The sequence below is a fragment of the Protobothrops mucrosquamatus genome, unplaced genomic scaffold, assembly GCF_001527695.2.
Source record: "Protobothrops mucrosquamatus isolate PMUCROS unplaced genomic scaffold, P.Mucros_1.0 scaffold_128, whole genome shotgun sequence".
Taxonomy (NCBI): domain Eukaryota; kingdom Metazoa; phylum Chordata; class Lepidosauria; order Squamata; family Viperidae; genus Protobothrops; species Protobothrops mucrosquamatus.
The window spans coordinates 1,547,041-1,568,963 of record NW_015386204.1 but is presented as its reverse complement, the minus strand read 5'-3'; the positions used below and the strand labels follow the sequence as shown (position 1 = coordinate 1,568,963).

General features: G+C 36.5%; 1 protein-coding gene across 1 annotated transcript in view; it reads right to left on the bottom strand.

The window, feature by feature from the left end:
• The window catches only part of PTPRE (protein tyrosine phosphatase receptor type E), a 68,961-nt gene extending 50,247 nt beyond the window's left edge, over positions 1-18,714 (bottom strand). The window contains exon 1 of the mRNA XM_015817654.1: positions 18,699-18,714. The gene's annotated coding sequence lies outside the window, so the exon portion shown is untranslated. The remainder of the gene's footprint in view (positions 1-18,698) is intronic.
• Positions 18,715-21,923: the final 3,209 nt, after the last annotated feature.

Below are 21,923 nucleotides of genomic sequence, written 5' to 3'. Positions count from 1 at the left end.
GATCCGCCTAGCCAGAATACATTATCCCTCCCCCTCAGTTACATTGTTCAGAACTTCTCTCTGCCATCCTTTTGTCTTGTTAAGTGTGTCTTCTACCCAAGCCTCCTGAAATCTAGTGCCTACGTGCAGGGCTTGGCTAATCCTTCTATTGTTAATCAATTGTGACCGTTTTATTTTTAAACTTCTCTGTTTCTCACAGCAAGAGGTTTTTGTTGTTCATCAGAATTTTACTTTTCCGATTAAAAAGGTGTCATTTTCTTGCATAGGCAGTGCAACAGGCAGAACTAATCAAAAAAAGCAAGCAAGTATGTTTTCTCCAAATTTATAATAAATATATATCTATTAAAACGGTTGCTCTCGGTTATCATTGCTTTTATATTGCTGCACAGCAGATGGCGCTATGTCTGCACCCTCTAACATATTTTGAGTTAAACTAAATATTGATTTCCTGCTTTTCCTGAAGATTTTTTGAGAAGTAGAAAAAAAGGGACATCACCAACTTGAATTTAAAAAGTAGTGCTAATGGAACAGGCAACATCTTCCAGAATATTTCTAACAATAATTAGAATAATATGTAAGATAAATATATACAGAACAGCACATTTTACAAGTGTATCAAAGTTTTGTTTTTAGGAAACAACAACCCTTTTTATTTTAGTAATCAAGATTAAATGCACATGGTTGACTAGAATACATATTCTAAAGTATAAGACTTCCTCCTGCCCTACTTAATAGATGATTTTTGATCTAGCATAAGCCTTTTGTAAATAGAAGTAGGAAAGAAACTTTGAAAAAAAAATCTGATTTCAACAGAGCATTTCCGCTGTTTATATGGAGGGTGAGGCAATATTTACCAGCCCTCCTGCTACTCCAGTTCCTGTTTTATCCCAAAGCACTCAACTTGCAGTTCCAATTAAATAAAATTATTCTAACATTTATAGTCTCTGAATATAGGATACAGATTGCTAATTAAATCACAAACATAGGAAATCATACACAAAAATATCTTTATTATCTAACACAATATACAAAAATGCATTGGATGACTGCTTGCAGAAGTCCATTTATTAAGCAAAGTGCATTTAATATATACAGTATCTTCTTAGCATTATTCCCACGCTATGGCAGCTTAATATATAATATAATTTATATAATTTAATATATACAGTATACGTATATTGAAACTTTTCATTTTCAGAACTTTTTGTACACTCTGTATCAATATGCATCAGAAAATCAATAAAAATTACTTGACTTTGACTTACTGAGAACTAAGCCCATAAATTATATTTAGTCCAATTGTATCTGAACCTACAGGGATAACTCAAATAGAACTCGGAGATCACAAATGTGGATTCCATAACAGAATCTGGTTAAGCAAAATATATTTCACCCACTTTCTCCATACACAGCAACTTCCTGAAATACATTACAGTAATCAAATAAACAATCCATATGTCCCTAAACAGGTTTTTGTTTTCAGACATTTTGGGTTTGATTAAAATATTCATATACTTTACACCTTCCTTTCGTAAACTGAAAAACCTCTTTATCAAAATCTAATACAGCATAGAAATATAAGAGAGTCCAAGATTTTTAATCCAGGGACAAGTTAATACTAAAAACAAAAGTAAAGTTAATAAAATTAAAATAAATAAACTAGATGTGCTAAGTGACAAACTTCCTTTGCTCTACAATAGGTAAAAGGATCAAAGTACATATTAGTTTAGTTAATGAGAAAAACAAGAGTTGCTAAATGATATTTTCCCCCAAACATAAAGTGTCACCTAGCGTTCTCTAGTCACACAAACATAAATTTAATATCTATGAAATACATAGAAACAAATGATAATTTAGAGAACTATGGTGATTTAATCCCACAGGTTTAAGTACTGCATTAATGAAAATTGGAGGAGAGTATATAATTCTAACCTGCAACCGAGTAACACTTAACTCTAATAATCATTAACATTATTGACAAATGAATAATTAGCTCAAACAATAATTTAAATTCAAAAGGATACGGTTTATTTTACAGATAAATACATAGTTAATCATGTTGCAAAAAAACGTTCTTGTTGGCAAATTCACTTTCTATCATCAAAATACTAAATAAATCATTTTAAAGTATAATGAAAGTTTCTATATAACAAGTAGAAGATATTATTATTGAAGATTATTTCGTGATTTGTTTCACATCAACAGATTACAGTTAAGACATTAAAAAAACTAAAAGTTCAGCTTAAAACATTATCTAGAAAATCATTAACAAAACGTATAACATTTTTTCAGCTTAACAACTAAGCAACTTATATATCAAAAGTTATTTGAACAAAAAAGTTCTTGCAAACAAACAGGAAGGTAACTGAGAGGAAATCATCTGATCTTCACAGGATCTTCTCCTGAAGATATTGGAAGCCAGACAAATTCATAAAGGAAAAAAAAACATTTTTAAATAGCCTGATCCCAAGTCACTTTATAAATCATAATCAGTACTTTGAATTATGACAACCCAATGAAGTTATTTTAACAAAGATCTCTATGCTTCTCATTACTTGCTTCATTCAATAGCTCATTTATTATAGTTTGAACTGCCGAAAAGTTTTCAGAGGCAACACTACTTAGACTACATAAGTTGTCCACTCAGGAAACAACTAAAGTAGGTATTATCAAGGTTAGATCTAAGTTCCCAAGTAATGACATGGCTACTGTACAACCTTTAACTTTAAATACACTTCTAGGAATTTCACGCCATCTAACACAAAATGAATTTCTTCTCTTTGATCTTTTTTTTTTTTTCTGACAAGAAAGGATTTCTGTTCCAGTTGACTATAGGTTCTCTTTCTTGGCCTAACTCAATTTTTACTGACATTACAGGCCAATGTAGAATTTCAAGAGATACTCTAAATTTAGATGGAAAAGATTATGATGGATATGTAAATACATGGATAATAAACTCTGGATACTCTCTTGTAGTGGTTTTATGCATAAATTCAACATCATACAGAACAAGAAGGAATTATGACAAATGTCATAGGCCAACAACCATGACAGCAACACACTCAATATGTCTGGTGGGAAACATTTGTGCTATTGTAATTATCTCTAAATTCCACTGCCATCAGATAGGATTATCAAAAGTAATTGAAAAGTCCAACATAAACAACAGAGACAATATTCCTGTGCTTGATTCCCAGCACAGATTGTACATCCTCCACCAAACTAATTAAAGCTGTTGCTGTTCCATATTGTATACAATTTAAACAGCAGTTCTGCTGAGTTTTTAGTCTTTGCCCTGACCGAGGAGATGGTAGCATTTGGTATCCTGACCAGCTGAAAGCGATGATGTAACTGGAGTTATGAGTAGAAGTCCAGCAGGAAGAAAAATCCCATTTGTTGTAAGTATGATCAAGCATGAGAGTCTGTTTACAGATAAAAAGAAAGAATGCAGAGAAGAGCAACAAAGATGATTAGGGGACTGGAGGCTAAAACATATAAGGAATGGTTGCTGGAATTGGGTATGTCTAGTTTAATGAAGAGAAGGACTAGAGGTGACATGATAGTAGTGTTCTAATATCTCAGGGGCTGCCACAAAGAAGAGGGAGTCAAGCTGTTCTCCAAAGCACCTGAAGGCAGGACAAGAAGCAACGGATGGAAACTAATCAAGGAGAGAAGTAACCTAGAACTAAGGAGAAATTTCCTGACAGTTAGAATAATTAATCAGTGGAACAACCGTTTGTCTGAAATGGTATAGGGTTTCCTACCTGAGCAGGGGGTTGGACTAGAAGATCTCCAAAGTCCCTTCCAACTCTACTACTACTACTACTACTACTACCATCATCATCTTTTTCATCATCATCATTATTACATACTGTGATAATATCGGAAAACCTAGATGGTTAATTATTGGAGATACTTAAATCTGGATTCCTGCACTGAATAGTGGATTCGAATTCAGTGTCTAAGTGGCTCCTTCTAATCTTATAGTTTCTACTAAACTACTAAATACTAAATCTTACTTTGTTCTGTACCATATAGTTAAGCAGATTTATTTAAGATGAATAAATAGGTAAATCAGTTCTCAGAATGCATAAGTTGTTTTTATAAGTTGTTCTTAGAAGATGGTGAAGAATATTTTGAAAAAATATAGATAATGGCAATAGAGGTAGTTCTTGACTTACAACTGGTCACCTAGCGATCATTCAAATTTACAATGGATCTAGAAAAAAGTCACTCTCAACCTAGATTTGAAGTTTTGACACCCACGCCCCACCCGTGGTTATGTTGAATACATTTTGGGCACTTAGCAACTGGCCCACACTTATGGCTGCTGCAGTGTCCCAGTCACGTGATCACAATTTACAACATTCTTGGTTGGAAACTCCTGTTTATTTCTGCTTTCCAGCAAAAAAGGCCCATTTTGAAGAGCTATGGTGGTGCAGTGGTTAGAATGCAGTACTACAGACTAACTCACTGCTCATTCCAGAAGTTCGATTCTGAGCAGCTCAAGCTCGACTCAGCCTTCCATCCTTCCGAGGTCGGTAAAATGAAGACCCAGATTGTTGGAGGAAATATGCTAACTTTGTATACCGCTTAAGAGGGCTGTATAGCACTGTGAAGCGGTATATAAGTCTAAGTGCTATTGTTATAAGTGTTATTCACTTTACAATGGCTACGTTTGCTTATCAAAAGATCATGTGGGTGCCTCGACTAATGTCTGTCATGATTTACAATTGAAATTCCTGGCTCCACTATAGTTGCAAGTCAAGGACTACCTGTATGTTCGAACAAAATAACAGTAAGGTACAAGAAAAATATTCATTTATTTTTATAAACAACTCAAGATGGTGAGTTCATCACAAATCCTCCCTATTTTCTCCACAACAACAACCCTGTAAGTTGGTCTGAGAGTGTGTACTGGCCAAAGGCAGCTAGCCAGCTTTTATGCTTCAGGTGGAACTAAAACTCACAATCATCTGCTTTCTAGCCTGGTGCCTTAACCACTGCAGCAAACTGGCTTTTAAATATCATATTACTAACCACACACTAGCCTTTCACAACGTTAATACTAATAGTAATGTTTCCTTTGCAATCAGGTTTTGTGTGAAACTGCTGTACAGTAATATAATATACTGAAATTGCTACATTGTAGTCCCTGTAGTGCTGCTGACATTTGGCTTCTAAAAACGAACTGGAGAGATTTAATTGCATGTCTAATTAAATTTAACACTATGACAACATCTTATGTCTTATTCACCTCTATAAATATAATTATTGGTTCTATCATATTTTCAGACAACATGAAGACAATCATTTTTATTTAATATAGGCAGCTCAGAATATATTTATAACAAATCTAAAATTTTACTGTTAAGATTTCTAATTCCAAAAACCCACAAGGATCAAAACCAAGAATAATAAAGCATACTGTAAGAAGCAGAAGTAATGAACTCACTTATGATCCATAGAGGCAAATACAAACAGACACACTTACAGATTTGTGTGTGTATGTGTGTGTTGAATGCACTGCAAAAAGGATGCATTGCAAAACAGATCTACATTTTTCTGGCAACAAACTATCCCAGTACTGGGGTTATTTCATTCAGATATAGTACTTTTTTTAGGGGGCACGATGGCTCAGCAATTAAAGCTGATAGCCCAGGTTCGAGACCCAAGAGCCAAGCAATGGGGTGAGCTCCCGTTCCTGGCTACAGCTCCTTCCCCCCTAGCAGTTCCAAAGCATGCAAATGCGAGTAGAGAAATAGGTAACACTTCGGTGGGAAGGTAACGGTGTTCTGTGCACCTCGGCATATAATCATGCTGGGAAATGTCTTTGGACAAAGCTGGCTCCCTTGCTAAGAAACAGAAATGAGCACCATTCCCTAATGTCGGAAATGACTGGACAGGGGAAACATTTACTTTTATCTTTACTTTTATAGTACTTTTTATATATTCTGCCTAGAGGATTTGAGCATTTGCCCCAATATGAAAATATTTTAAAATGCAGCCTAAACCTTAGTCAGCTGTAACACAAAATAAGTTTATTTATAAGATTTATTCCACCTTTCATTGACTGTGGGGATTCAGGCTGCATCAGAAAGAAAATTAAAATTCTTATTTTAAATAGAGCAACAGTCAGTAATTTTTGCTCTCAGATCTTTTCTGTGGCATCATTATAATGATACGGACAGAGAATTTTGAATTTCTCATTAATATGGATTCTTGAGTTGTCCTGATTCAGCTTCAATCAGTTAAATTTCCAACTACTCAACCATGGCCTTGGGATACAAGATTAGGATAGACAAAACAGTAGCTGGATTTGTAACGTTTGTAATGTAATGTTTAACAAGTAATCACTGAAGTAGATGGTAACTCCAATGTGTAAGAGTAACTCCAATTTTTAAGAAAGATTCACAGGGAATTCAGGAATTTATAGACCTATCAGCTTAACATCTGGGCTGAGAAAAATAATGGTAACTGTTATGAAAGATAAAATTGTCAAACATCTGGAGATACAGACCTTTCTCAAGGATACCCAGCATGGGTTCACTAGGGGAAGTCCTGTTTAACTAATCTACTAGAGTTTTTTAAAAGGTGTTAACAAACATGTGGATAAGGACAAACTAGCAGACATCATCTAATTAGATCTTCAAAGAGCCTTTGATAAAGTCCCTCACCAAAGGCTTTTCGGTAAACTTAACAGCCATGAAATACAAAGGCAGGTCCTCTTGTAAATAAGGAACTGGTTAAAGAATAGAAAACAAAGAACAGGACTAAATGGACATTTAGCAAAATAGAGTGATGGCGTCTCCCAGAGTTCTGTCCTAGCACTGGTGCTTTTAAGCATATTTATAAATGATCTGGAAATGGGCTTGACCAGTGGAATACCCATGTTTGCTGATGACATTAAATTGATCAGAGTGGTAAAAACAATAATAGTGGAGAAAGAAAAAATTCAGAAGAGGGAAGCTAGATCAGGGGTCCATAGACCGGTACCGGGCTGCAGCATGCCAGCAACCAGTCCACACAAACAAGCAAAGTCCCATCCATGGGATGCATGCAGCACACAAAACCACACACACTCTGGTCCACGGAAAAAACTTTCTCTGCGGAACCGATCCCTGGTGCCCAAAAGGTTGCGGACCTCTGAACTAGATGATCAAGGAGCTGGAGCAACTTCCCTGTAAGGAAAAGTTGCAACATTTGGGACTTTTTAGTCTAGAAAAGAGGCAAATGAAGGACATTATTAAGATGCATAAAACTATACATGGTGTGGAGTATTAGACAAGGAAAAGCTATCCCAAAATACTAGAACCAGAGGTCACCAAATGAAATTGAATCTTTGAAGTATTAGGACAGATAAAAGGAGGGGTATCAAGTTTGCTACACCAGATGTGGTAGTCCTTTCCAGTGTGGCTGGCTTCAAAAAAGAATTTGACCAATTCATGGAAATCATGGGGGGGGGGGAATGAGTATTAGCCTTGATTGCAGTGTGACTTCTTTGGAAGGCCATCTGCTGTAAGATTAATCATTGGTTGATCATTGTGAGAACAAACTGCTGGACTAGATGGATGAGGAGTCCAATTCGTGTGATACTGCTTATAGTCTTACCACAATTTTAAAATACAAATATCCAAGCCACAGGGGGAACATGTTATTTTTAACTGAATCTCTGCTTGCATTGTGATAAAGGAAAAAAATGAGCCATTTTAATAAATTATTCCTCAGATTCATATTTTACATCTATTTTACTAGGATATATATAGAAGGATTAATTCAGAGCACATGCCATCATACAAGAAAAAATGTTCAGACTAATATTTGTATAATATATATACATGTATGAAGAATGAAAAAGTAAGTAAATAAAGGATTGTTGACCTGTAATAAGAAATTTTAATTTGAAAAGATTATAGTACATTGTCCAACATCTGAGCTAGTTAGGTCTTTTATAATATATAGGCAAAATCCTAAGATATTTCTATAATATAATTCATAAAATGCAGCATGCATAAAAACATAATTGTTGAAAAACATCCATTTTACACATGGCTTTACCTATGCTGACAAAGCAAGACAGCCAGAATGTTTAAAATGAGGTCACATATTTAATCTGGGGATGTTGTAAATTGACTAGTGATTTTAATACGAAAGAAGTTTGGAAAACATCCATTAAAAGAAAATAAGGGGATGGATGGATAGATGGATGGGAGGGAGGGAGGGAGGGAGGAAGGAAGGAAGGAAGGAAGGAAGGAAGGAAGGAAGGAAGGAAGGAAGGAAGGAAGGAAAGATTTTAAAAACCTGATCCATAATAATCCATCATAATCCACAAACAGATTTTCTTTCTTTCTTAAGGGGTATCTTAATAGTTATTCTAATAATGTATCATGAAGCTATATCTATACAATGTATAAAAACTTTATCTACTTAATTTAAGAAATTAGTTCCTAAACACATCGGTACCTTAGGATCACTAGACTCTGAAAAGTATCATTTGCAGACATGTGTGCTTTATAGCTGAAAATTTATTAAAAAATGAAGAATTAAGCAATAGACATGGCTGACGGACATTTCTGGAGTCGGTTTTGTGACCAGGAGATACTGGGTTAATCCAAAAGCAGGTGGAGGATCAATCTGCAGTTGGAGACTTTGAAAAGCTACATTTGGAATGGTCTATATACTGTGAAACTGTATATGTGTAGTTAGCCACTTTATCTATTGGAAATGTACACAAATTATCCAATAGCACCACCACACCAAAAACTATAGAGACGAGAAATGTTTGTTTGGAAAGTATCTTCCCTCCAACACTGGACAGCATGGATTAATGGGCCCATCAGCAGGAATATGGATGTAGCAAATAAGCTCAAAATGGTAAGGGACGCAAGACTCCAGAAGCTTCAAATCAGAATGGCAACATACAATAAATAGGTCAAGGCAGACCTCTGTTCAAAGATGTCTTTGAACATAAAGATAATACAACAAATCAAATAAGAGAGTTTAAACAGAACACTACTCGGAGACAATCAGAACTCTAGGACAAATGTGCTAACAACTGTGGCACTGAAAAAGAAACTAAGGTGGTTTGTCAGGTACTGTGCCTAATTGCATAGAAAGGGCAGACTTCTCACCCAACAATTCTGCAATTTTTAGAATATTCAGACCAGGTTTTCCACATACATAACTCCTATGTGTAACAGAGAAAAGGTTTTATTGAATAGAGTTTAGTCCTGAAAGAATTCTGGGGCTCTTTTGTTTCCTGATTAAAAAAAAAAAAGCAAATAGACTCTCAACAAGCAACCTTTAGTTTTACAAGCTATCCAAACTGACATTAGCTTCTCTTTCTAGGAGCCTCATTTTATAAGACAACTTATTATAGAGATATCAACCTCATTGCTGATTGATTTTTAAATTGACATAATTCAGGTAACTAGATTGCAATGATTATTTCCCATGAGAAATGAACTGAGGCAGAAGCAAAAATCTTCAAGGACTTATTCTGGTTAAATAAGTTCACTTTACAGAGAAAGGCATTAATATTAACATTTACAATGTTCCAAATGTAGAATATAAGTGACAAAAAATAAATTAGAAACAAAGCAATACTACATGCTATTTTCTCACTGCAAGAGTGGATCACAAAATACTTTGAATAATTTTAAAAAATGCCTGATTTCTTGGCAAATTCCTTCACTACTATATGTTTATGAAAATATTGGCACTAAATGCAGTTAACTGATAGACTATTCCTAATAGCTATTGAAGGAGGAGCATTTTGGTACAGGGATAAAAGTGCCAGCTCGTCAGACAATGAACAAATAAATGCTAAGAAACTAGCAATGTAGTTTGGGCAGAAGTGGATGGCCTTCAATTTTAATGGCATCAGATGAGTCATATGAAGAATAGAAAGGATTTATTTCATAAATAGAAAGATCCTACAGGTGGTAAGTTGAACAAGGTAAGTAGGCTGACTTAAGTACAGAGATTTGAATCAAGTAAAGTTGTCAGTGAAATTACTATTCTCCTGCAGTCTTGATCAAGAGCACTGGAGGAAACCTAAATCAAACCTGCCCCTTCCAATCAAGACCATAGAGCAGGGGTCTTCAAACTTGGCTCTTTTATGACTTGTGGACTTCAACTCCCAAAATTCCTCAGCCAGCATGCCTGGCTAAGGAATTCTGGGAGTTAAAGTCCACAAGTCATAAAAGGGTCAAGTTTGAAGTCCCCTGCCATAGAGCAAATAAGTCTTATTATCATCTCCCACCTTAGTGCGCAAATACAATAATTTTGTCTATTAATTTCCTTGCTTCAACACAACAAACTTGATTGAGATAGCCAATTCCCTCATGTTCTTTTCACTAATACGTCATGGCAGGTAACATACTATTGCAAAATAAAGTAGCATTTTGTGAGCCATATCCAAGGTCTATCTATCATTCATAGACTAAAATCACTATTAGTATTTTATCCCCCATGTGAACTCAGAATATGTTCCTAAAATCAGCTGAGAAAACAGAATAACTAGCAGTTGTCCAAGTAAAGTAGATTCATCATAAATAAAATGGATTCATCACATAAAATAATAAATAGTTGACCCTGTGCTGGACAGAAGCTGTGAACAAAATGAAGATATATATTACCCTCTTCAACTCCTAAATACAGATAAGTGGTAGATGGGGCTGTAGAATGTACTAATTAATCTACAAACATCGTAAATACACTAAAACAGTCTTTCCCAAAACATTGACTTTAAAATAATAATAGCTCAACAAGCATACAGTACATATTATCTTACCCCACAAAGCACCAAAAAGTTCTATAAATAGGACTTCTAAGAACACCTAGGAAGAGCTATCTTATGTACTACCTGACTTAATGCCTAAACTATTACACTCTCAACATACATAAAAAACATTAGTATTTGTTTCAGGGAAGGTGGTAATCTATCTTTAATCTATCTTTAATCTGTTAAATCCAGCCACGCTGATGCTGTAACAACAACAACAACAATCACAACAACAATAATAATCTATAAATGCTACAAAGTTAGCATTTGTACTAAAATACTAAAAACCACAATAATATAATTTGCATTATCCTAATGGCAAAGGAAATATATTCATAATATTTAAGCACTGATCTTAACCAAAACCTTTTGTTTAATCAAGCACATATTCAAGTCTTTCAGCTGTGCTTTCTAAGGCTGCTATCAGGTTAAGCAGACCTTTTGAAAGAGAATTAAAATTCACATTACTTACTATCTCTTTTTAAATAAAATACTATTATCATGAAGTTTGATTGTTCATCAACCACCAAACATTTATTATATACAAATAATTTAATATGATTTTAACAATGCTGCAAATAATAACAACAACAATGGATAGTTTCATTGATCCTGGTTCTCTTTGGAGAACTCTGGATTATACCAAGATACAAGTCACCGAGGAAAATCATTAAAGTAGGATGTATGAGGTATCTTATTTGCCCCTATCAAACACGAGGGAAACTTGTTAGGCTCAATTTTAGGCAACAAAATGTTGATTATATTGTGTGTATCAGATTTTGCTACAAACTCAACCATAACTTTCTACTCTCCAGCCATTTTAGCCACTCACATAGGAAACTGCTTATGGCAAAAGCTTACAGATGTAAGTGTATTAGTGTTTTACTGCAGACAAAAAGAAGCCCTGTGCATGTGAAACTACCTTCTCTGGTATAGACATGTCTCTTCTCCAAGGCTAAATTCTCCTACCCTGTGAGTTAAATCAAATTTGACTTTTCCTCCCAATCCTGTAACTGGAAGCACTTGCTCAGTGTTTATAAAATAGTTCTGACTGAGTAGCTTCATTTTCTATGGGGAACAAATGCAACATTTGGACTTAATCTGTAGATTTCAGTATAATTTTCCAAATGATTCTGTGAAGTGCAGCTAAAGCAGTGGTTCTCAACCTTTTTAATGCCGCGACCCCAACCGGTCGTAAGTCGAGGACTAAACCGGTCATAAGTCGAGGACTAAACCGGTCGTAAGTCGAGGACTACCCAACCGGTCGTAAGTCAAGGACTACCCAACCGGTCGTAAGTCGAGGACTTTCCCTGCCCGGGAGCACCGCACATGCGTGGTTCCGCCCCCTGCGCCGGCCGAGGCGTAGCTGGCAAGCGGCAGAGACGGAGCAGGCCGACCACCAGCTGGCCCAGCCCAAGGGAGGTAAGGCACCCGCCGGAAAAGGGGAAAAAAATGGCGGACAAAAAAAATGGCGGACAGCCTTGCTTGGTGACCCCCATGAAATGGTCGATCGACCCCAAATGGGGTCCCGACCCACAGGTTGAGAACCACTGAACTAAAGGATAAAAGCTCACTGAGCCTTAGGAATGTGTATTGATGAAAAGCTCAATCGTGTTGTCCTAAAAAGTTTTAAATTGTTCTGGAAAAGACAAGAATGAATATAATTCCTAATTCACTATCTCAGCATGAGAAATAAATCTTCCAGAGACATCTTATTAAATAGTACATCAATTTAAATATTAATAATGTCAATCTAGTCAAGAATGTGTTCCCAACTAATCAGTCAAGCTGAACTGAAGTACATTTTAATCATTTTTCTTCTGATGCTTCCCACAGAGTAGTATCAGGTTCCAGGATACACTTTTGTTTTGGTGGACTAAGATCAATCAAACACATTCTACTCTTTGCTAGAAGCATTTACACTGAACAAAGTCTCCTAAAGCCAGTAATTTGTCATCCTTCACTCTGCTTAGGTTGGCAAACTTCATCTTAGACAACCATAATGACATTTAACACTAAAGCTCAGCCGCCACTGTTGGTGAAAAATGCAGAAAAAGATGGTGAATACAGACAGAGAACCTGCAAACTTTCTTTTAAACAAATTGCAGTGTGAAAAAGAGAAAGATAGAAAAATATAAACTTAAAGAAAAAAAGCAGTTATCCAACACATTAATTAGTAATGAAATTATAGTACCAAAACGAACGAAAAAAAAGTAAAGGGAAACATTCAACAGAAAATGAACCTTAAGACATTAACATACTCATTGCTCTCTTTCAAATAAAATCAGGTTTCGTTCGCACTTCAGTCTGATCTTGGGAGTCGAGGAGCTCTGCCTTTTCTTTATTTACCTGTAGGCAGGCATTCTGCTGCCCTCACTGAGCAGGTGACAGAATGACTGTATTGTTTTCCTTCTAGACCAGCGGTTCTCAACCTATGGGTCGCTTGGGGTTGCCAAGCAAGGCTGTCCGCCATTTTTTTTGTCCGCCATTTTTTTCCCCCTTTTCCGGCGGGTGCCTTACCTCCCTTGGGCTGGGCCAGCTGGTGGTCAGCCTGCTCCGTCTCTGCCGCTTGCCAGCTACGCCTCGGCCGGCGCAGGGGGTGGAACCACGCATGCGCGGTGCTCCCGGGCAGGGAAAGTCCTCGACATACGACCGGTTGGGTAGTCCTCGACTTATGACCGGTTTAGTCCTCGACTTATGACCGGTTTAATCCTCGACTTACGACCAGTTTAGTCCTCGACTTACGACCAGTTGGGGGTCACAGCATTAAAAAGGTTGAGAACCACTGTTCTAGACTGAACATTCTAAAGAAGCCCTTTTGGTTCTTTTAGCATCCTTTGCCAAATGAAAATCTTTTTAATTTTTTAAATTTTTATAATTTCTGCATGTTCAGCATATACCTTTCCCTATTGATCCTTGCTATTCTTTCTCTTCCACGGTATATATTTTTGATTATTTATTAAACTTTATCTGTTAATATATTGGCTTGCTTTGGTGTTGTCATTTCCCCAACCCCCCTGTATTACAGTGGTTTCCTGTACTTTTACATCAAACAACTGCTATGCTTTTAGCATCTTTTAGCATTCCACTGTTATGCATCAGTTTTAGTATAAATAAATAAATAAAATAAAATAATAAAAACCTGGAGTAGACAGCTAATGTCATTTGTTATTTCCCATTTCCTTTTCCTGCAAACGTCTAAAGATCTACGCATTAAAATACTGTTTTCAACAAAATTGAAAAAGGAATTGGGAAGTCAGTAGTACAGATTTATAGGAAAGTACAGTAAAGTACTGTAATTAATAAAAAAATGCATGAATATTAAGAAAGGCACAGTTAAAATATTTTTTAAATGTAATCAAGAAAATGTCCCGTTCTCAGGATCAGATTATTCATCATCATTCACAGATCTGCCCCAAAGGCATGTTACCCATATAGAAAAAGTATTTTTTGGGTAGAAGATCACTCACATATATCATCTTATCTTGTGTTTGTTTTTTCAAGTTTGAACATGCACATTATTTAGTGATAGCAAGAGGTGTTGTTTTGGGTTCTAGGGACAATGTAGCTATAATACTGGCTGAACAGCACAAAAACATCTAATCTTTGCTCCTATTTTGTTTTAAGCATTGCATATCTACTTGTTACTATTATTTTAGCAGATGATCAAAAAGATACATTACTAAAATCTTGCCATTTTGTTTCCAAATTTCAGCAGCAGGATCTTAGATTATTTCTGGAAACTGGAAACTACATGCAGGTATGGGCCACTTGATTGTCCAAATCTACATTAAACATTACTTTCCCAACTCAGATCAGTTAATAGAGTAACAGATACTAAGAAAAACTAGGTTAGCTTTATTTATAATTTTCCCTGTTCAAAATTTATCAGTGTTCCCAATTCTTATAGCACCTATTAGGTGAAAGTATCTGCATGTGCTAATAATTTGTTTAGCACCCTAGAACTGTCACCAAACTTAACATTAGGTGCACTATATTTTGAATCAGAGCCAAAATTCATGAACACATATAAAACAACAAACTATGTGCTAAAGGAGAGTTCACCATAGGTAGTATCTTTCTATTGATTTATGAATTTTTAACCAGATTTAAGGAACCATGGATTACATAGAATACCTTGTTCCTCAACCTATTAAAAACCTCACATTTTAAGTCTGTTTAAAACTGTAATCATGTCTCAAATTATCTTCAGATTGCAACCTAAGAAAAACCTAATTTATACATTTATGAATTAACTATATCTAACTTTAATATCCCTTATCCCAACAGTATACATAAAACAAAAAACGTGTTCCTTAATGAAAGAACAATTACACCATGTACCATTGTAAAAGAACAGATATAATGAAATATTAAGTATGAGTTAATATATAAAAATCCAGAATAATCTATTACATTATTTGATTCTGGATTACTTTTCTCATTTCGATTAACTTTAAACTTATAAAGTATTATATACTTTTTTATCATATACAATTAAATCAAACTACTATATTTACCTTCTTTTCATTAATGAAAGTTCTTCTGAATAACAGCCTGAAATCCATTTTGCTTCTAAACTGGAAGTAACTCCTTATCAGCAAATTGTTTTTCAGGAAATTCTGGCCAATATGAAATTATGTTCTTTTTAAAAGGCAGAGTAGTGGTTTCCCCACCTCCTTTTTTTCATCTCTTTCCCACCCAATTCCGTTCTTATAAATGGAAATCTTGATTTCTGCACCCTGCAATAGTTGCTTTGTCATGTGATAAACAGTCAAACAGCTTAAGAGAGTCATAGGAAAGGGCTGTTCTTTTTTATAGTGTAAAATATTTCCTCGTCTTACAGGAATAGGAAGCATTCATTCTGATTAGTGATTTAAAAATTACTAGCTTTACAACTCACAGTCTCTTCCATGCAGCTGCAGATTCTATGCAATTCTTGCTCTTAGAAAAAGTATTAAGAAATGTCTTGAGTCAGAAGGGCAGGAGAGAGAATGAGCGCTCTAGAAATACAATATACTATTTGAATCTACAAGGACAAAAATTCAGATTCTCCATATTTTTTAAGGCTAGCAGCTTTGCAACAGTTCTTGCTTATCATTTTTATTTCAACTCTAAAAAGTGTACATCTCTTGTTCCCAACAATCACTTCCTACATGAACAGCTTAACAGCGTGATCAAATTTTAAACTACTGTAATACAGTAGTTTACTAAAACAAGTATTTTTGATGCAAACAGCAGCCCCGGGTTGTCTGTATCAACAAAATTAGAACAGATCATTCAGCTTTCCTATGTATCTCTAACCACAGAATGGTTCCTCAATTATTTATTCATATGAGATGTCTTTTCAAAGGGAGAATAAGCAAGGCTTAATAAGAGGTTCCAACATTTTTATTCTTCAGAAGAAGAGTATTAAGTCTCCTTCTTAAACCCTCAGGCAAGATTCTGGAGTCCACTTGAATTTTCTATGCTTTAGGCCAAGGATGTCAAACTCGCGATGTCACGTGACGTGTCGCAACATATCGTGACTTTTTTCCCATTGCTGGCAATAAGGTGGGTGCGGTTTTGGTGTGACGCATCTGGCCCGTGGACCGGCAGATTGACACCCCTGCTTTAGGCTTTCAAACAATCCATTTCCTTAAAATCCTGAAGCTTAACTACAATTATCAGAAATCTAAACAGATAGCATGTCAAATGATTCAGGAGTTCTGGGGTTGTAGTTCCAAACATCTGGAATGCACTAAAGTCTATGTTAGAGTCAGAATAAATCTTCTCAACCCATCTACTAAAGGAAACTCTGGGTTGCAAACAAGAAGAAAAATGAAATACAATTATCAAACACCACCATCACCAAAACAAAAAAGACACTGTGAAGCCTCAATAAATCTCACATCAATAAGGTATCCACACTATTCCATGTTTCTTCAATTACACAATGCTATTTATTGAAACTGCAGAAGTGGTCCTTCTCTGAAGCACCCCCTGCCCTCTGGAATGAGGTTCCAAGATTCAAAGAGGCCCTACCCTACTGGCATTTCAAAGGGCCATGAAGACCTTTGTTGAAGATGATGGAAACCTTTGACTTGTCTTTTTTTGTTCCAATCTGGGTTTGTTATATCTGTCATATTTGTTCCTTCGTTTTGTTGTTTTGTTTTTTTAAAACAGTTTATAAACCACCCAGAATTATTGGGAGTCAGACATAATAACAACAATAACAATAAAAATAAAAATAAAAAACCATGATGATGATGATGATGATGATGATGAGGATGATGAGGAGGAGGAGGATGATGATGAGGAGGAGGAGGAGGAGGAGGAGGAGGAGGAGGAGGAGGAGGAGGAGGAGGAATGACAAAATCTCTTATCAGTCAATTGCAAAAGGCAGCTTTATTGGTGCAGCTTACATTCTGTGACAATACCTTTAACACCATGTCCTTGGGAAGGATTCAATACGAAGATAAAAATGCCAAATCCAGTCTAAACATTTGGCTGACTGTGCAACCAACCATAATATTAATGATGCCAGACCCATGAATACTTTGGTCCCAGTGCCCGGGGGAATAAAACGGTGTTAATTGCTTTCCTAAAGACCAGCAGGGCTGGGCTCATATATAATTTCAAAGGAAGAATGAAGAGCCCTGTCTTCATGGCCCTTTGAAATACATAAAGCAAGCACATAAGCACAAGATAAGCTATACTTCAAAGTCCCACTAGGCAAGACTGTTTCACCAAAGAGATCCACAGCATGCCCACTATGTCAGATCTATTGGAAGAGAAAGAAACCATTGGAAGAACCAGTCCCACAAGTAATTTAGCCTTATACCAAAGACTTTAAAGGTGACAATCAGCTCCTTGAATTGCACTAAAAAGCCCATTGGAAGCCATGAAACTCTTCAATGGGGGTCCTATATTGGTGTATGTTTTTCAAGGAAAGATCTATGTAGAGCCTGTTGCATTAGTCCAATCGGGAAGTGACTAAGGCATGAATGAGCACAAACAGTACATCTTGATCTAGGAAAGAGTGCAACTACTGGCCAAAATGTAGTTGTGCAAAGGCTTTCATGACTATGTCTATCACTTGTTCATGAAACAGGAGCCATGAGTCCAGAACTGATACACTAATTCTGACTGGGGGGAGGGGGGAGTGTATCCCAGCCAGAGTTAAAGATGGCACTAGTCTCTAAAATCCATAGACACTTATTTGAACCAAAGCTGATTTTTCCCCAAAGACCTTTACAACACATCCAACGTATCACTTGGACAGTTTGGGTCAGAGATGTACAACTAAGCAGCACAGAAGAGGGTGAATTTGCCTCAATATTATGGGTAAGATGTTCCAAAGGGCAAGAGTATTTGTAGGGAAGATTCTCTTCTTAGGTCCTGTCAATCAAAGTCTTGGCAGGACCAAGTTCCTGGATACAGAGAAACTTTCTACTACCCACAGCCATTCTGTCCTACCAAAGTCCAATTGAAGTCTGTTGTTCCAGGCATTGTGAAAGGACATCCACAACATCACTTACTTTGTCCAGGATGTAGATATACTCCTGGATATCATCAACATAGTGATGATACTTCATCTGTGACATATCATTATATATACTCTGTAATGGGCTTCAGTTCACTCTGCTGAGATATACAACACATTTATTTAAATGTTACATGCTTGGGGGGGCGTGTGTTTATCCTCAGAATTCACATCTCAACAAAACTTAATACTGCAGAATCTACCTTAATGAATGCTATGGCCACATGTGCTGATCTACAAAATTCAAATATAGTCAAACTGCTGTATATAAATATAGCTCCAAGCTGTTAACTTTATATAGCAATATGAGATGTCTTTAAAGAAACAAAATACATTTAAAAGTACAGGTGGTTAATTTTTAATTGTTAAATTAAACAATGTACTCACCTAATGGAAGACAATGCTATAGGCTGCAAAAAGAAAGAGAGAATAGTTATTTCTTTCTCCCATTTAAAATACAAAATTAAAATTCTTGTTTTAAACTCATTATGCATACCATTAATTATACATGCAAGTGTTTATCTAATTAGAAGAAACAGTTAATATGTTTTTTTCATTTGTGTAATCCAGAGAGAAATAAGAACACCTCACCATGAAATTTGAAACAGTTAAAGGTACTAATTAACAAAGAGATATATATTTGGCTGAATGAACAGCAACATAAATTGACAAAAGCGTTGTTCAGGTAGCGGTGAACACATGATGAAAGGAAGAAATTGAGACTGCATATATCAGCCCCTTTTCTAACCTCACAAAACTGCACACCACTGGGGCTGAACTTAAAATGGTACATGTGTTTTGTTTTACTAATAGATAAACCCAGAAGTTTCCAATTCAGTTACACCACTATCTGAAGCATTTTTGTTGCTTTGTAATTTCAGCTGAAAGACATTTAATGGGCAATCTTACAGAACAAATCAGGCAAGACTGGCGCAGGTCTCTGAGCCTTTTATACGTGCATTTTTTACCAGCATATTCACTAATCTTCCCAGCATTTTTCACCTCCTCTTGGCTACCGTAACAGCTACCCCTTGATATCAAGTGTGGGATAGGGTAGGTCAACTAAACATATGAAGATTGGGTTAGTACACTAATGTGGAGAATGTTCATACAAAGACACCAGAAAACCGTTTTGATATCAAGACTGGCTTTTTAGGAAAAACAAGACACAGATAGAAACTATCTCTTCCACCTACAAGAAAATAGCTATTAGTCTGTTAGAATGTGTAGGTAGGAAAAAGATTGGAACTAGTTTCACTATAAATAGACTTTCATTTGATGCACAGTGGTTGATGGAATTCTTTTTTCTAATTGGTTTTCATTGGTTTTTTTGTTTTTACAATAAATTTGCTTAACGGAGTTTTGGTGCCCATGGAAGTCTACTGCTGCAAACCCAAGCAAGACAAGTTTGACTTCTAATGAAACACATAACAAACCTAGGCAAAGAAAAATTTATCCTACCTGAATCGAAAGGGTACCATACCTAATTGCAGACACTAAGAAATATTTGGAATTATACTTTTCAAAACAAGTCCTTCTCATGATAAGAGTATGAAAAGTAATGTGGGTATGCAAAAATATCTAATATACATTTTAGATTTATACTAAATCTAAATAATACTGCAGAATCTAGCTTAATGAATGCTATCTCCATATTCATCCTAATATACTAGGAAAATCAACATTTTTTCCTGTCTTATGTTCGTAATGTTATAAAGCAGCAATAACTAATGATATCTGATCCATGTCTGATATTGGTAATGTGGGATTACTTTACCTAAGCAAGCTTATACCTTCTTTTAAAGAATAACTGCAATATTCCTAATAGTAACTACAGAGAACCAGTTTTTACAAATAACTCAAAGCAGCAAACACATCTGACACACCTTTCTCCTATTTTCTCCACAATAACAAACTATGATGAATAGATTATGTAAATGAATTGTATTAATAACAAACAACTATAAACTTGGTCTAAAATATAAATTTACCCCTTTTCTTCCAAGATCCCTAGCCTAGCCAGGAGATAAACAATATACAAGCAGTCTTTGACTTAGGACCACAGTTGAGCCCACAATTTCTATTGCTAAGCAAGACAGTTGTTAAATGAGTTTTGCCCCATTTTTCAACTTTGTTACAATTATTAAATGAATCACTTCAATTATTCTGTTAGTAACATGGTTGCTAAGTGAACTTGGCTTCTCCATTGACTTTGTTTGTCAGAAGGTTGTAAAAAATGATCACAAAAAATGATCACATGACCCTAGGACACTGCAAAAGTCACAAATACATGCCAGTTGCCAAGCATCCAAATTTTTATCACATGACCATGATGCTGCTGTAACGGTCATAATTGTGATAAATGGTTATAAATCCCTTTTTTTAGTGCCGTTGTACTAGTCACTAAACAAATGGTTGTCGCTGTACATGTGAACTGAGCTATTCACAGAGACAACTCTAAATACCCTCCTAGAATATAAGATTCTAAAAAATATCCCTTGTAGTTTTCAAATTTCTTAATGTCTTATGGAAAGATAGCAATAGCACTTAGACTTATATACCACTGTTATGACCCAGGTGGTCAAGGCAATGCAGGCCTCTAAAGAATTCTTTATTTCTTCTTAATAGTGTTCCAGCCAATGGCCCTCCAACAACCGGAAAGGTTCCACCCTCACACTACCCTGAAGGCAATCACCTTCAGTCCTCCAAACAACAGGCCCCAGAGTAGGAGCACGCTCACAGGGCAGGTCTAGGGTTCCAAGTCCAATCCACCAGGCAGGATCCAGGCACAAGACAAGGGCAGTTCTCAGGACAAGAAACAGGTCCCATAAAAGAAGCAGTTCCAAAGCCCCAGTGAAGCAAAGGCCAAACATAGGCCACCAGAGAAGAGCAATCTTCCAAGCGAGACAAGGCAAACAGCAACAGGCACAAGTAAAAGCAGGGGAGTGTAAGCCAAAGCGAACAATTGTTCCTGGCAAAGACTAACTCCCCATGGCTTCTCCTTAAGTTACTCCCCTCCAGGTGTTCCTTGTGAGGAAGGGTGGGGCAACTTCCTCCCGAGTAGCGTTGCAGCCCTTATCTGGACTTGCTTATGCTCCACTCTCCTTACCCTTACACCAGGCATGTCAATCTGCCAGCCTGCAGGCCGGATGTATCATACTGAAACTGCACCCACCCCATTGCCGGTAATGGGGAAAAAGTCGCGATACGTCGCACGGCGTCACATGATGTCACGAGTTTGACATGCCTGCCTTAGATTGAGAGGAGTAGTCAGCTGTTCCTTGTCAGAGGAGATTGGCTGCCTATCAGTACCACTGCTGCCTAACAGTAGCCAATCCTCCCCTGTGTCTGTGCAGGCAAGCGGCTCTCCATCTGGTCGACCACCTCCCCCAATGCCTGAGGGGCCCAAGACAGCATCGTCCTCAGCCCTTGGCGTGCCTTACCTGTTGGATGGTCTCAGCTCCAACTCTTCTTCCCCCTCCTCCGAACCAGCCTCTGAGGGGGTCATGACAACTGCTTCATAGTGCTTTACAGCCGTCTCTAAGCAGTTTTTAGAATCAGCATATTGCCCCTAACAATGTGAATCCTCATTTTACCAACCTCAGAAGGATG